Source organism: Oncorhynchus mykiss, chromosome 18 (assembly GCF_013265735.2).
Source record: "Oncorhynchus mykiss isolate Arlee chromosome 18, USDA_OmykA_1.1, whole genome shotgun sequence".
Taxonomy (NCBI): Eukaryota; Metazoa; Chordata; class Actinopteri; order Salmoniformes; family Salmonidae; genus Oncorhynchus; species Oncorhynchus mykiss.
Window position 1 is genome coordinate 13447276 of NC_048582.1, and position 16553 is coordinate 13463828.

Consider the following 16553-nt stretch of genomic DNA (forward strand, 5'->3'; position numbering starts at 1 on the left):
TTTCAGGAATTGTGAAAAACTAAGTTTAAATGTATTTGGCTAAGGTGTATGTAAACTTCCGACTTCAACTGTACATATGAGATGATTATTGTAGGATATGTATACATTATTAGAGTGGCGTTATTTAAAGTAACTAGTGAAAACTTTTAAGTCCATTTATTAGTTGCAAGAGATTTGAGTCTGTATGTTGGCAGCAGCCTCCATGTTAGTGATGGCTGTTTTGCCTCTATGTTAGTGATGGCCTTGAGATAGAAGGTGTTTTTCAGTCTCTCTGTCCCAGTTTTGATGCACCTGTACTGACCTCAACTTCTGGATGATAGTGGGGTGAACAGGCAGCGGCTCGGGTGGTTGTTGTCCTTGTTGGTAATCAAGCCTACGACTCTAGTGTCATCTGCAAACTTGATAATTGAGTTGGAGGCGTGCATGGCCACGCAGTCATGGATGAACAGGGAGTACAGGATAGGGCTGAGAACGCAACCTTGTGGGGCCCCAGTGTTGAGGATCAGCGGAGTGGAGATGTTGTTTCCTACCCTCACCACCTGGGGGCGGCCCATCAGAAAGTCCAGGACCCATTTGCACAGGGCCGGGTCGAGACCCAGGGTCTCGAGCTCAATGACGAATTTGGAGGGTACTATGGTGTTAAATGCTGAGCTGTAGTCAATGAACAGCATTCTTACATAGGTATTCCTCTTGTCCAGATGGGATAGGCTAGTGTGCAGTGTGATGGTGATTGCGTCGTCTGTGAACCTATTGGGGCGGTAAGAAAATTGGAATGGGTCTTATTATGCTATTCCCTACGCCTTAAGTAGGGAATAGCTACACTCTTTGTATTTGGTCATGTTTCCAGTCGCCTTTCCATGATTAAAAGCGGTGGTTCGCGCTTTCAGTTTTGCGCGACTGCTGCCATCAATTCACGGTTTCTGGTTAGGGAATGTTTTAATAGTCACAGTGGGTACAACATCACTGATGCAGTTGCTAATAAACTCGCTCACAGAGTCAGCGTATACGTCAATGTTATTGCCTGAGCCTATCCGGAACATATCCCAGTTCACATGATCGAAGCAATCTTGAAGAGTGGAATCCAATTGGTCAGACCAGCGTTGGATAGACCTGAGCATCGGCGTTTTCTGTTTTATTTTCTGTCTATATGCTGGGAGCAACAAAATTAAGTCATGGTCAGATTTCCAAAGGGAGGGCGGGGGAGGGCTTTGCATGCATTGTTAGAGTAGCAATGGTCCAGAATGCTACCAACGCGTGTCACGCATTCGATATGCTGATAGAATTTACGAAGCCTTGTTCTCTGATTAGCTTTGTTAAAATCCCCAGCTACAATAAATGTAGCCTCAGGATATATGGTTTCCAGTTTACATAGAGTCCAGTGAAGTTCTTTCAGGGCCGTCGAGGTATTTGCTTGGGGGGATATACACGGCTGTGACTATAATCGAAGAGAATTATCTTGGTAGATATTGAGGTCAGCATTTGATTGTAAGGAATTCTAGGTCAGGTGAACAAAAGGACTTGAGTTCCTGTATGTTGTTATGATCACACCATGAGTGGTTAATCATAAGGCATACACCCCTGCCCTTCTTTTTACCAGATAGTTGTTTTTTTCTGTCGGCGTGATGCATGAAGAAACCCGGTGGCTGTACCGACTGACAACATATCCCGAGTGAGCCATGTTTCCGTGAAACAGAGAATGTTACAATCTCCGATGTCTCTCTGGAAGGCAACTCGTGCCCTAACTTCGTCCACCTTGTTATCTAGAGATTGGACATTGGCGAGTAATATGCTTAGAATCGGTGGATGGTGTGCTCGCCTTCTAAGTCTGACCAGTAGGCCGCTCCGTCTGCCTCTCCTGCGGCGACCGCGTTGTTTTGGATCGTCCTCTGGGATAAGATCCCATGTCCAGGGTGGAGGTCCGAACAATGGATCCACTTCGGGAAAGTTGTATTCCTGGTTGTAATTTTGGTGAGTTGACGTCGCTTTAAAACCCAATAGTTCTTCCCGGATGTATATAATAACACTTGAGATTTTCAGAGCTAACAATGTAAGAAATAATACATAAAAAAATGACCTCATAGTTTCCTAAGGACCTGAAGCGAGGTGACCATCTCTGTCGGCGCCATGTTTTTTTGTTGTTGTTTTTTTGCATTAATTGTCCAAAAACTATGGCTAAATCATTGTGCATGACTTACTCTACACAGGAAACACATCTTATCGTGTTCACATATCTAAAAGGTAGAGCTATGTTGTTCTGGTTTAAGACAACTTTGTTAGGACAGGGTAATAGTTCCTGTGAAACCATGATGTGTATTGCAACAGACCACCTTCTGCCAGACAAATTATTGCACAAGCATCACATAAACAACTAGAATACTGGAAACAATCACCATTTACATGGTGATATTTTTTGCGTGTTGTGGTGTGTGGTATTTTCCACTGTGCAAGAGCTTTCTCGTGACTAAAAGGCTCTACTTCAACTGATTGGGTCATGAGTCATACAAGTATTTTGTTTCTGTGATCCTTACTGCAATTTCATTGGCCATTTCCACAGAAGTCACAGCTTTAGAACAAAAAGGAAGTTAAGCAGCTGATTACTGTAATCATGACATTTTACTAGAAGATAGTTACACTAATGGATTGACCATTCATGTATATATATATATATTGTGGCAAAGAAGGGGGTCGAGTGATAAATGGCAGATATGTGAGAGCAGAACTAATAAACGGGCTCTGCCCGATCACTAAAATGGCCACCCCTGTGAGAACTACAGATCACAAAATGGCCGACCGCCAAAACTACAAGTCCCAGAAGCAAGGGGAACCCTCAGAAGGTGGAGCCGACACACAGATAAAGGGTCAAGAAAAACCAGGAAGAGTGAGAGAGTGCTGGAAGGATCTATGAACAATAGAGAAAGAGACAATAGAAATTGGCTGGATTTACCGTGTATGAGCTGGACTGTTTTGGACTTACCTGTTGGTGTTTGGACCTGGACCTACTGAGAACCCGATTTGTGTACCGAACCCTGCTATCCTTGATCTCGCCTACGGCCTGGGTGGACCAGGACTGAGAAACAAACACACAGGTACTGTCCTGTTCGAAAGAACTCTCATTCTTGGGTGATTTGGTGACAGTTTACCACTTAATTTGTGACAAACGCTCCTAACCTTGAAGAGGTTTGCCACAATATATATATATATATATATATATATATCACACTAGGACTAGCTGGAGTTGTTAGCTTGCACTTGTGAAAGCATGCATTATACTGCAATAGTAACTATTGATTCAAGTTCAGGATGTAATCCTCTTGGTGGTGCTGTGATCTGTGTCACTGATTTAATAAACAACAACAATGCAATTCATATTTTAAAAAGACCATACCAACAGTCAAAGTTAAGTTATGATATGTAGTATGGTTTTCAGTATTTGATACTGTTAAGTTTAATCAATTTGTGAGGGAGAATGCTGCAACTGTTCAGGTGGTGTACAACAAGTCTCTTACCTCTGGTCTGCATCTTGAGGTGGTCTTAGTTTTGAAAGACAGTTTATGTTCTGTTATGCCAAGGCCACGATATGTACTGAAATACAAACCAACATAGGAAAAGTCTATATCAATATTACACAAGTAACATCTACATTCTCAGCATACAACATTCTAATGTTAAACTATTTAAAACGTTCACATTATTTAATTATCTAGTATTTTTTTATTCACTCAACCAGGATTACAACAATCAGAATAACATTCAGAACACTGTAAATGGACAGAAGACAGTTCTCCCATGATGACCTGCAGTTGGAGGGCTGGTTTAGTTAGTCAGCATAAACAAAACAGATTTACTGCACAGCCAATGTGTTACATCTGCTCCTGCCATGCCCTCTACTGCTCATCCTGTGTCTCCTTGACATGCCACCACTCCCCCAGTACACTCTCCCTCTCCGTGTGTGTGATTGTGTGGGCGGAGACAGGTGTGCTGGAGTCAGAGCAGATCCCCACCAGCTGCAACCTGTTCCATAATCATAAACTCTTCAAATACTCAGCCCTTCCACTTCTACGCTGCCAGATCATAATCTCTGCTCAGTCAGCCTATGCGTCTAGCTGTTTGTTACTGTTAGATCCTGTTATGCCTGTTTTCCTTGACTGACGCTGTTCTCCTCTCCGCTAGTTACCCCCGCTCTGACTCTGGTCCCTGTCTCCAGTTCCACGTCTCGTCATCCTGCTACTCTTTCCTGGATTCTCCACTCTACTACTCCCTTGGATTCCCCTCCGGACCTGCTTACCCTGTCCCAACTCCTCTCGCTCCAGCCTCAGCACCTGTTTTCCTGCAACCCAACCGAGCTTCCCCTGGCCTGCACTCCCTCTTCCCCCTGTGTTTAAATAAATACCTTGGTTACTTCATCCCAGTCTCCTCGTCTAAGTCTGCTCTTGGGTTCCCCTGTTCCACTCCGAGTAACATGCATCCTTAGTTATTCTAAACCAGTTTTACAAGACATCACACATTTGTAACACAACAAGGAAGACTGTAATAAACAGGATGTTAATATTGGTCTGCATCCCACATTCAACATATGTAGTGACATCATATCAAAATGTGATATTTTTAATTGAAGATGTGTCACGCCCTGAACTTAGATCCTTTAAATTCTCTATTTTGTAGGTCAGGGTGTGACTAGGCTGGGAAATCTATGTTTATATTTCTTTGTTGGCCGAGTATGGTTCCCAATCAGAGGCAGCTGTCTATCATTGTCTCTGATTGGGGATCATACGTAGACAGCCCTTCTCCAAATTGCATTTGGCTCAGAGCAGGGCAGCACGGCTGGCCCTTAAAAGTACACGGAGAGATAACAATGTAAATATGCATGTCAATCTCTCGTGGCTCAAAGTGGAATGTCATGTCCAATTTGTTTGTCCAATTTGCTGAGTAGTGTTGGAGGCTATTTTGTAAATGACATAGCCGATCCGTAGGATAGTCAGTTTTCCGAGGGTGTATTTGGCGGCATGAGTGAAGGATGCTTTGTTGCGAAATAGGAATATTTAATTTTGGATTGGAGATGCTTAATGTGAGTCTGGAAGGAGAGTTTACAGTCTAACCAGATACCAAGGTATTTGTGGTTGTCCACATATTCTAAGTCAGAACCTTCCAGAGTAGTGATACTAGACGGATGGGCGGGTGCGGGCATTGATCGGTTGAAGAGCATGCATTTAGTTTTACTTGCATTTAAGAGCAGTTGGAGGCCACGGAAGGAGAATTGTATGGCATTGAAGCTCGTCTGGAGGTTTGTTAACAGTGTCCAAAGGGCCAGAAGTATACAGAATGGTGTCGTCTGCGTAGAGGTGGATCAGAGAATCACCAGCAGCAAGAGCGACATCACTGATGTATACAGAGAAAAGAGTCGGTCCAAGAATTGGACTGCTGCACCCCCATAGAGACTGCCAGAGGTCTGGACAACAGGCCCTCCAATTTGACACACTGAACTCTATCTGAGAAGTAGTTGGTAAACCAGGCGTGGCAGTCATTTGAGAAACCAAGGCTGTTGAGTCTGCCAATAACAATGTGGTGATTGACAGAGTCAAAGGACTTGGCTAGGTCGATGAAGACTGCTGCACAGTATTGCCTTTTATCTATGGCAGTTATGATATCGTTTAGGATCTTGAGCGTGGCTGAGGTGCACTCATGACCAGCTTGGAAACTAGATCGCATAGCGGAGAAGTACGGTGGGATTCGAAATGGTCGTAATCTGTTTGTTACCTTGGCTTTTGAAGACTTTAGAAAGGCAGGGTAGGACAGGTATAGGTCTGTAACAGTTTGGGTCCAGAGAGTCTCCCCCTTTGAAGAGGGGGATGACCGTGGCAGCTTTCCAATCTTTAGGGATCTCAGCCGATACAAAAGAGAGGTTGAACAGGCTAGTAATAGGGGTTGCAACAATTGTGGCGGATACTTTTAGAAAGAGAAGGTCCAGATTGTCTAGCCCAGCTGATTTGTAGGGGTCCAGATTTTGCAGCTCTTTCAGAACATCATCTATCTGGATTTGGGTGAAGGAGAAATGGGGATGCTTGGGCAAGTTGCTGTGGGGGGTGCAGAGCTGTTGACCGGGGTAGGGGTAGCCAGGTGGAATGCATGGCCAGTCGTAGAAAAATGCTTATTGAAATGATCCATTAACGTAGATTTATCGGTGGTGACAGTGTTTCCAAGCCTCAGTGCAGTGGGCAGCTGGGAGGAGGTTATCTTATTCTCCATGGACTTTACAGTGTCCCAGAACTTTTTGGAATTTGTGCTTACGGATGCAAATTTCTGTTTTAAAAAGCTAGCCTTTGCTTTCCTAACTGCCTGTGGATATTGGTTCCTAACTTCCCTGAAAAGTTGCACATCAGTATAAATAAAACAAACTTTGGGGAGGCTTCTGGTGTTAACATGCATGAATCCAAGGCTTTTACGGTTACCGAAGTCAACAAATGATAGCGCCTGGGGAATACTAGTGGAACTGGGGGCTACACGGTCTGGGTTAACCTCTACATTACCAGAGGAACGGAGGAGGAGTAGGATAAGGGTACGGCTTAACCTCTTAGAGCTCTAGGGGCGCTATTTCATTTTTGGATAAAAAACGTTCCCGTTTTAAGCGCGATATTTTGTCACGAAAAGATGCTCGACTATGCATATTCTTGACAGTTTTGGAAAGAAAACACTCTGAAGTTTCAGAATCTGCAAAGATTTTGTCTGTAAGTGCCCCAGAACTCATTCTACAGGCGAAACCAAGATGATGCATCACCCAGGAATTAGCAGAATTTCTGAAGCTCTGTTTTCCATTCTCTCCTTATATGGCTGTGATTGCGCAACGAATGAGCCTACACTTTCTGTCGTTCGCCCAAGGTCTTAGCAGCATTGTGACGTATTTGTAGGCATATCATTGGAAGATTGGCCATAAGAGACTACATTTTCCAGAGGTCCGCCCGGTGTCCTTTGTCTAAATTTGTGCGTAATCTTCAGGTGCAGGCATTTTCTCCTGGGATTCAGGAGAGAAAGCATGTTTCCAAGAACGATGTATCAATGAAGAGATATGTGAAAAACACCTTGAGGATTGATTCTAAACAACGTCTGCCATGTTTTCAGTCGATATTATGGAGTTAATTTGGAAAAAAGTTTGCGTTTTGAGGACTGAATTTATGGATTTTTTTTGGTAGCCAAATGTGATGTATAAAACGGAGCTATTTCTAATACACAAGGAATCTTTTTGGAAAAACTGAGCATCTGCTATCTAACTGAGAGTATCCTCATTGAAAACATCAGAAGTTCTTCAAAGGTAAATTATTTTATTTGAAGGCTTTTATGTTTTTGTTAATGTTGCGTGCTGGATGCTAACGCTAATGCTAACGCTAAATGCTAACGCGAAATGCTAACTCTAGCTAGCTACTTTTACACAAATGATTGTTTTCCTATGGTTGAGAAGCATATTTTGAAAATCTGAGATGACAGTGTTGTTTACAAAAGGCTAAGCTTGAGAGATGGCATATTTATTTCATTTCATTTGCGATTTTCATAAATAGTTAACGTTGTGTTATGCTAATGAGCTTGCTGATAGATTTACACAATCCTGGATACAGGGGTTTTTTCATAGCTAAACGTGACGCAGAAAACGGAGCGATTTGTCCTAAACAAATAATCTTTCAGGAAAAACTGAACATTTGCTATCTGAGTCTCCTCAATGAAAACATCTGAAGTTCTTCAAAGGTAAATGATTTTTTTGAATGCTTTTCTGTTTTTTTGTGTAAATGTTGCCAGCTGAATGCTAATGCTAAATGCTACGTTAGCCATCAATACTGTTACACAAATGATTGTTTTGCAATGGTTGAGAAGCATATTTTGAAAATCTGAGATGACAGTGTTGTTAACAAAAGGCTAAGCTTGAGAGCTAGCATATTTATTTCATTTGATTTGCGATTTTCATGGATAGTTAACGTTGCGTTATGGTAATGAGCTTGAGTCTGTATTCACGAACCCGGATCCGGGATGGGGAGATCAGAAAGGTTAAGGTTATAAGAACTGGTAGTCCAGTGAGTTGGCGACAGAGAATAAAAGGAGCAGATTTTTGGGAGTGGTAGAATAGATTCAAGGCATAATGTACAGACAAGGGTATGGTAGGATGTGAGTACAGTGGAGGTAAACCTAGGCGTTGAGTGACGATGAGAGAGGTTGAGTCTCTGGAGGCACCAGTTACGCCAGGTGAGGTCTCCGCATGTGTGTGGGGTGGGACAAAAGAGCTATCTAAGGCATTTTGAGAGGGACTGCAGGCTCGACAGTGAAATAAAACAATAAGAGCTAGCCAAGACAGCAGTAGACAAGGCATATTTACATTTGAGAGAGGCATAAAGCAACCACAGGTGTTGATCAGGAGAGCTAAGACAACAACAGGTAAATGGCGATGAATGGGCAGAGCGGGTCAGTTAGGTACATACAGGCCCTGAGTTCGAGGCTGGGGCTGACATGTAAACAGGATGAGAGTGAACACGCTTTCATCAATTTCTTCTTTTGTTTTCTTCTTCCTGGGATTTGGTTGGCGGATCGCATCCAACTTTTAGTACTGGTGTGTGAGGCCATTCACGGCCTACCTACATTTAAAAAAATAAAACATTTATTTCACCTTTATTTTACCAGGTAGGTTAGTTGAGAACAAGTTCTCATTTACAACTGCGACCTGGCCAAGATAAACCATAGCAGTGTGAACAGACAACAACACAGAGTTACACATGGAGTAAAACAATAAACAAGTCAATAACACAGTAGAAAAAAAGAAAAGAAAAGAGTCCATATACATTGTGTGCAAAAGGCATGAGGAGGTAGGCGAATAATTACAATTTAGCAGATTAACACTGGAGTGATAAATGATTAGATGGTCATGTGCAGGTAGAGATACTGGTGTGCAAAAGAGCAGAAAAGTAAATAAATAAAAACAGTATGGGGATGAGGTAGGTAAATTTGGTGGGCTATTTACCGATGGACTATGTACAGCTGCAGCGATCGGTTAGCTGCTCAGATAGCAGATGTTTAAAGTTGGTGAGGGAGATAAAAGTCTCCAACTTCAGCGATTTTTGCAATTCGTTCCAGTCACAGGCAGCAGAGAACTGGAAGGAAAGGCGGCCAAATGAGGTGTTGGCTTTAGGGATGATCAGTGAGATACACCTGCTGGAGCACGTGCTACGGGTGGGTGTTGCCATCGTGACCAGTGAACTGAGATAAGGCGGAGCTTTACCTAGCATGGAATTGTAGATGACCTGGAGCCAGTGGGTCTGGCTACGAATATGTAGCGAGGACCAGCCGACTAGAGCATACAGGTCGCATTGGTGGGTGGTATAAGGTGCTTTAGTAACAAAACGGATGGCACTGTGATAAACTGCATCCAGTTTGCTGAGTAGAGTATTGGAAGCTATTTTGTAGATGACATCGCTGAAGTCGAGGATCGGTAGGATAGTCAGTTTTACTAGGGTAAGTTTGGCGGCATGAGTGAAGGAGGCTTTGTTGCGGAATAGAAAGCCGATTCTAGATTTGATTTTAGATTGGAGATGTTTGATATGAGTCTGGAAGGAGAGTTTACAGTCTAGCCAGACACCTAGGTACTTATAGATGTCCACATATTCTAGGTCGGAACCATCCAGGGTGGTGATGCTAGTCGGGCGTGCGGGTGCAGGCAGCGAACGGTTGAAAAGCACGCATTTGGTTTTACTAGCGTTTAAGAGCAGTTGGAGGCCACGGAAGGAGTGTTGTATGGCATTGAAGCTCGTTTGGAGGTTAGATAGCACAGTGTCCAAGGAAGGGCCAGAAATATACAGAATGGTGTCGTCTGCGTAGAGGTGGATCAGGGAATCGCCCGCAGCAAGAGCAACATCATTGATATTTACAGAGAAAAGAGTTGGCCAGAGAATTGAACCCTGTAGAGACTGCCAGAGGACCGGACAACATGCCCTCCGATTTGACACACTAAACTCTGTCTGCAAAGTAGTTGGTGAACCAGGCAAGGCAGTCATTAGAAACACCAAGAGGTGTGAGAGGGGTGCAACCAAGAGGAAAGCTATGAAATGAAGAGTATAACTCTTACTCTGGGGAATAATTTAATACATATTTGTGGGAAAATATATTTAAAAATATATATATTCTGATGATGTTTAGGCCAGCAGAGAAGGCCTTGCTGGCCCTGACAGCCCACCACTGCTAACAACTAAGTCTTCAATAAAACTCCCAAGGTGTGACTTTTCTTGAATTAATATATTGAAAACGTTTATGTTGTGAAACTGCAAAATACAGAAAATAATATACTTTAGTATTGAATTCACACTGACACACTGTAGCTGTACATTATACATTTAGTATTCAATTCACACCGACATACTGTAGCTGTACATTATACATTTGAAGTTGCATAAACACAAAGCACGTGCTAAGGTACCATGCATCTGGCATGATGCCAAACCATATGGCTAAGTGTTACTCATATGGTAATTGCCAAACTCCTTTCATTACTCAAATAATGTACAACCATCTATGGAGAATAACAAAGCATATTACACTAGAAACAGTAACAAAACTACAGTATTGTATATTTTACAATTCGTATGCATGACGCACGAGCAAAGTAATACAGCTTACCTTCTAACAGGATGGCAGTACAATACTACAACAATGGGGGAAATGAAAATTGCCCTATCACCTATTATCCCTAAAAATCCACCACCCACCACCCTATCTAGTCCTACTCCAGACCAACGGCATTAGAGGACATATCACTACCACTCAACACCCCCTACAGCTGCCACCACAACCTCTATGTTCTGTGACTTTCAAACCATTTCTACAGTATAATTAACAACCATGGTTATAAATGCTAAAGATCCCACTTTACTGAAGCACATATTCTTCCCATCACTGTCTCTTGATCTCTACCTACTCACATGAATCCTCTCAGGATCCCTCACCCAGTACCATCTTCCTCTACCACTCTCTTCACTGCTACGGCATACAACACTTTCTGTACTACTCTGACCCTGGCACCTCAACCTGCCTTTCTCTCACAGGACACCTCCGATCTCCAGCCTCATGATCACCCCCACAACTAATACAAACAACTTTCTCCACTGATACTACACATTCCTTCATCTCATGCCCTCCTGCACACTTCTCACATCTAGGCATCTCCCTCCTACACACTGTTGCAATATGCCCATAAACTTCACACCTAAAAACACTGTCATATTTTCAGAACTTAAACTCTCACGGGATAACTGACACATCCTATCTTGACCTTTTCTGGTAACGACTCTGCATCAAAACTCAGCATGACATGATCTATTGCTCACCAAACAGCGTGCATCACAGACACCGGGAATCTTCCATTTCAACTGCTCCTCCTCAACACTTAATGCCACCCCCGTTATCACTCCTTTCAATGGCGCCCTGCTCCAGAGAGCAAAGCATGTCACAATTATTGTCCCTAATCTCGTAATCCGGAGCGCCCGCTCCCTCTGGGCGCAGGAAACACAACAAATCATCACCAGTCCACTCCGAGTTACATTCACTATCTTAACAGTCCCCAACCTCTCCTCCACCCAACCTGACACCACATATGGATCACCCAAAAATCAAGGATCTATTCTCTCTACAAATCTCACTCCCACTGGTGCAAAATCATCCTCATCATCCTTGGAAGGAGGCCCAAACTCTGCGTTCCTCGCCCAGGTACTTCACCCTCACTCTCAACAAGTTAAGATTTAAACTTTAACGTCAATTATCTAGAAACGCGTTCAAAAATATATGCATATTTGCAGATGTTGTACCTTAGACCCTATTCCACATCATCTGAGTTTGTTGTGTTGTGCCTGCCATTGGTTCAGACACAACATGCTCTTGAATACAGGGTGGGTGCTATTTTATTTGGTTGTTAGGTAGCCTAGCGCATAAAGCATTGGGCCTGCAACGGAAAGGGCGCTGGTTTGAATACCTGAGCCAACAAGTTGAAAAATCTGTAGATGTGTTCTTGAGCAAGGTACTTAACCCTAACTTGCTCAAAGGAGCCCCGTTCTACTATGGCTGAACCTGTAAATCAACACATTTCACTGCACATATCCAGTGTACTGACAATAAAACATCATTGATTTGTTTTTCAATCATAGAAATAAAAGTCACCATTGAAATGTACATTTAATTGAAACTTCTAATTACTACCACAAAGATGACCGCCGGTCCATCCACTATTGAAGGTCAACTTAAATGGTCATCTCTATTCTGTTTTTTTTATTTCTATGATTTAAATAGAGTTCCTATGGAGGATGGAAAGTATCATTTAAAACAACAGATATTCCTATTCAAGTCACCGTTCTTTGATGTGTGGACCTCCAACCATCTTTGAGGTTCCATTTGATTTATATTTGAGTCATTTATCACCCAAAACATGACACCCACCCTGTGTTCAAGAGCATGTTGTGTCTCAACCGATGGCGGGCACAACACCAAAACCTTAGATGATGTCAAATGGGGTCTAAGCTACAACACATGCGACTGCAAATATGAAACAAATCTGAGTTAGTTAACATTAAAGGTTAAAAGATCACATTTTTATTAAAAATATTTTTTCCCCCCCAGAAATTATAGAAGAGTTTGACAACCCTGTTTCTAAGCTTTTAAATGATTTCAATTTCAACCGTTTATCTTTTCCAGTGATGAAGACAAGGTTTCATTCTGTTGGGTTCTGAGAGTATGAAATATACTTATTCATGTCACTTAGGGAGGGCTTAGGTTTAGAGGGTCTACACCAGAAGCTAATGGTTATCTGTAGGAGGAAGGTATATAGTGTGTGCAATTAATCTTGGAATGTGCTGAGTGCAGGGAAGCGAGGTCAGGTCAGGTCACGTTAAGGGAGAAAGAAAAGTTTATGTCCTTATTACAGTAAAGATACAGTGTTTTCACAGATGTGTAGGAGGAGACTCAGCCTAGGAGGAAGGGTTAAATATCAGTGCTTGTTCAGATGTGTAGGAGGAGACTCAGCCTAGGAGGAAGGGTTAAATATCAGTGCTTGTTCAGATGTGTAGGAGGAGACTCAGGAGGAAGGGTTAAATATCAGTGCTTGTGTGAACAATGTCTTTGTCTGAATGCAGCTGTATTGGCCCTCTGGGAAGAATAAACGTAGTTAAACTTTCCTAGTGTCCGTAGAGTTTTTTACTCTGAACCTAACAATTCAAATCTAAAGTGGTGCTGTCAAAAAAAGATTGACTTCAAATGGTTTACCCATAGGCATAGCTGGCAAGTATATACTATAACTCAAATAATATACATGTCCCATCATCATGCCAATGAAACCTTTTGAGTTGGACATTGTCGGTCACACACTCTCCAAAGGTGCGTCCCGAATGGAACACTAGAGAATGTTGATTTTGTCCATCCACACCAGATGCAAACAGGACACGCAGGTTGAAATATCAAAACGAACTCGGAACCAATTATATTAATTTGGGGACAGGTCGAAAAGCATCAAACATTCATGGCAATTTAGCTAGATAGCTTCCTGTTGCTAGTTAATTTGTCCTGGGACATGAACATTGGGTTGTTATTTCAATTGAAATGCACAAGGTGCACAAGGTGCATCTACTCTTACTTTGTTTCCAGTAATTTCTCCTCCTTCGAGCTTCTTCTTCTTTGGACTTTATATGGCGGTAGGCAACCAACTTTAAGGTGCAGTACCACCACCAACTGGCCTGCAGTTTGTCTTTCAATCACTGACGCGAGTATATGTTCCTAAAATCAATGAGGAGATTTGCAGTGTATCAAGCGTCACAAATAGAACCAAGTTCTACGTTAGCACCTGGCTACGCAGACGCTCGTTGACGCGCGCGAGCAGTTTGGATGCAAGGAATTGAATAACATGTGTATGGACATTTATTTTACAACGAGTGGTGTGGTCAGCCCGCCATAAACAGGATCAGCAAGTGACGTGACGCGACGTACTGGACCAGAGCTTATTTGGACAGTGTTCAAAGACAATGTGCTGCTGGATTAAGTATGTCAATTATCTCTCCGAGATCATTTACCTCTACACTCCCTTGTGAGTAGAATGTGTCCACCTCTTTTCTGCACTAGGGCTTTTGCCTCATGGCTGGTTTCTGTTGGTTATTTGTTGGGTTACCAGGATGCATTGTGCGAACACATGCAGTGCTTTCTATTTTGAACCTACTCAAATGTAGTCTGCCAAAATGTGTGGTATTGTGTGTATCACTGAAAATCATGATGACACATAAGGACTAAAAAGTGCAGGTTATATTATATTGATGTGATCCTTGAGATGTTATACTTTGCTGAGATGTTTGTGTACACTGCCTCACCTCAAATCCCTGACTACAGTTTGTTTGTTTGCAGCACACCTAACCAGCCTGAGAGGATGATGTCACAGGGGGTATTTAGGAGCCCAGTAGAGTCCCTGTAGATGGAGTCATTTCCCTGATATGTAGAACCCATAGCACCAGGCCCTGCAACCTGCCTCAACTAACACCCGTACCCTGTCATAACACACACACCTTGCCCTGCCTCAACTAACACCCGTACCCTGTCATAACACACACACCTTGCCCTGCCACAACTAACACCCGTACCCTGTCATAACACACACACCTTGCCCTGCCACAACTGGGTAAATGAAGTGTCATCAAGGACAGACACTCTGAAGAGTTTTGTGATTATTGCATCATTGTTCTAGAAGCTATGGCTAAATCATTTTACATGATTTACTGGACATGTGTAGGGTATACCTTATCTCAAAGCATTTTTGTTTGTTTGTTATTGTTTAAGACAACTTTGTTACGGTAGAGTAACAACCCCTGTGATGGCATTCATTACAAAAGTCTATTGCAACAGACAAATTCTTACACACTGGGGAACAACACATTGTAAAACCTCAGCATGACACCCTTTACATGAGCTATTTGTGTGGTGGTGAAATGTGCTACTTTCCACTGTGCAAGATCTTTCTCAAAACTTCTGCTGAGTGGGTCATGAGTCATACCTTTCTTTTGTTCCTGTGATCTTCACTGCAATTTCAATGGCCATTTCCACAGAAGTCACAGCTTTAGAACAAAAAGGAAGTTAAGCAGCTGATTACTGTAATCATGACATTTTACTAGAAGATAGTTACACTAATGGATTGACCGTTCATGTATATAATAACACACTGGGACTAGCTGGAGTTGTTAGCTTGTACTTGTGGAACTATGCATTATACTGCAATAGTAACTATTGATTCAAGTTCAGGATGTAATCCTCTTGGTGGTGCTGTGATCTGTGTCACTGATTTAAATGACAAAACACCTACAGTGGGGCAAAAAAGTATTTAGTCAGCCACCAATTGTGCAAGTTCTCCCACTTAAAAAGATTAGAGAGGCCTGTAATTTTCATCATAGGTATACTTCAACTATGACAGACAAAATGAGATAATAAAAAAAATCCAGAAAATCACATTGTAGGATTTTTAATGAATTTATTTGCAAATTATGATGGAAAATAAGTATTTGATCAATAACAAAAGTTTCTCAATACTTTGTTATATACCCTCTGTTGGCAATGACAGAGGTCAAACGTTTTCTGTAAGTCTTCACAAGGTTTTCACACACTGTTGCTGGTATTTTGGCCCATTCCTCCATGCAGATCTCCTCTAGAGCAGTGATGTTTTGGGGCTGTTGCTGGGAAACATGGACTTTCAACAAACTCCAAAGATTTTCTATGGGGTTGAGATCTGGAGACTGGCTAGGCCACTCCAGGACCTTGAAATGCTTCTTACAAAGCCACTCCTTCATTGCCCGGGCATCCCGTGTGTTTGGGATCATTGTCATGCTGAAAGACCCAGCCACGTTTCATCTTCAATGCCCTTGCTGATGGAAGGAGGTTTTCACTCAAAATCTCACGATACATGGCCCCATTCATTCTTTCCTTTACACGGATAAGTTGTCCTGTTCCCTTTGCAGAAAAACAGCCCCAACGCATGATGTTTCCACCCCCATACTTTACAGTAGGTATGGTGTTCTTTGGATGCAACTCAGCATTATTTGTCCTGCAAACACGACGAGTTGAGTTTTTACCAAAAAGTTATATTTTGGTTTCATCTGACCATATGACATTCTCCCAATCTTCTTCTGGATCATCCAAATGCTCTCTCGCAAACTCCAGACGGGCCTGGACATGTACTGCCTTAAGCAGTGGGACACGTCTGGCACTGCAAGATTTGAGTCCCTGGCGGCGTAGTGTGTTACTGATGGTAGGCTTTGTTACTTTGGTCCCAGCTCTCTGCAGGTCATTCACTAGGTCCCCCCGTGTGGTTCTGGGATTTTTGCTCACCGTTCTTGTGATCATTTTGACCCCACGGGGTGAGATCTTGCATGGAGCCCCAGATCGAGGGAGATTATCAGTGGTCTTGTATGTCTTCCATTTCCTAATAATAGCTCCCACAGTTGATTTCTTCAAACCAAGCTGCTTACCTATTGCAGATTCAGTCTTCCCAGCCTAGTGCAGGTCTACAATTTTGT

General features: G+C 42.6%; 1 long non-coding RNA gene across 1 annotated transcript; it reads left to right on the forward strand.

Annotated features, from left to right (window-relative positions):
- The first annotated feature begins 2881 nt into the window (after positions 1–2881).
- LOC118941043 lies at positions 2882–4403 on the forward strand. Its single transcript, XR_005037325.1, has 2 exons — positions 2882–3086; positions 4171–4403. It is a non-coding gene; the product is annotated as an uncharacterized LOC118941043 (long non-coding RNA).
- The last annotated feature ends 12150 nt before the right edge of the window (positions 4404–16553 follow it).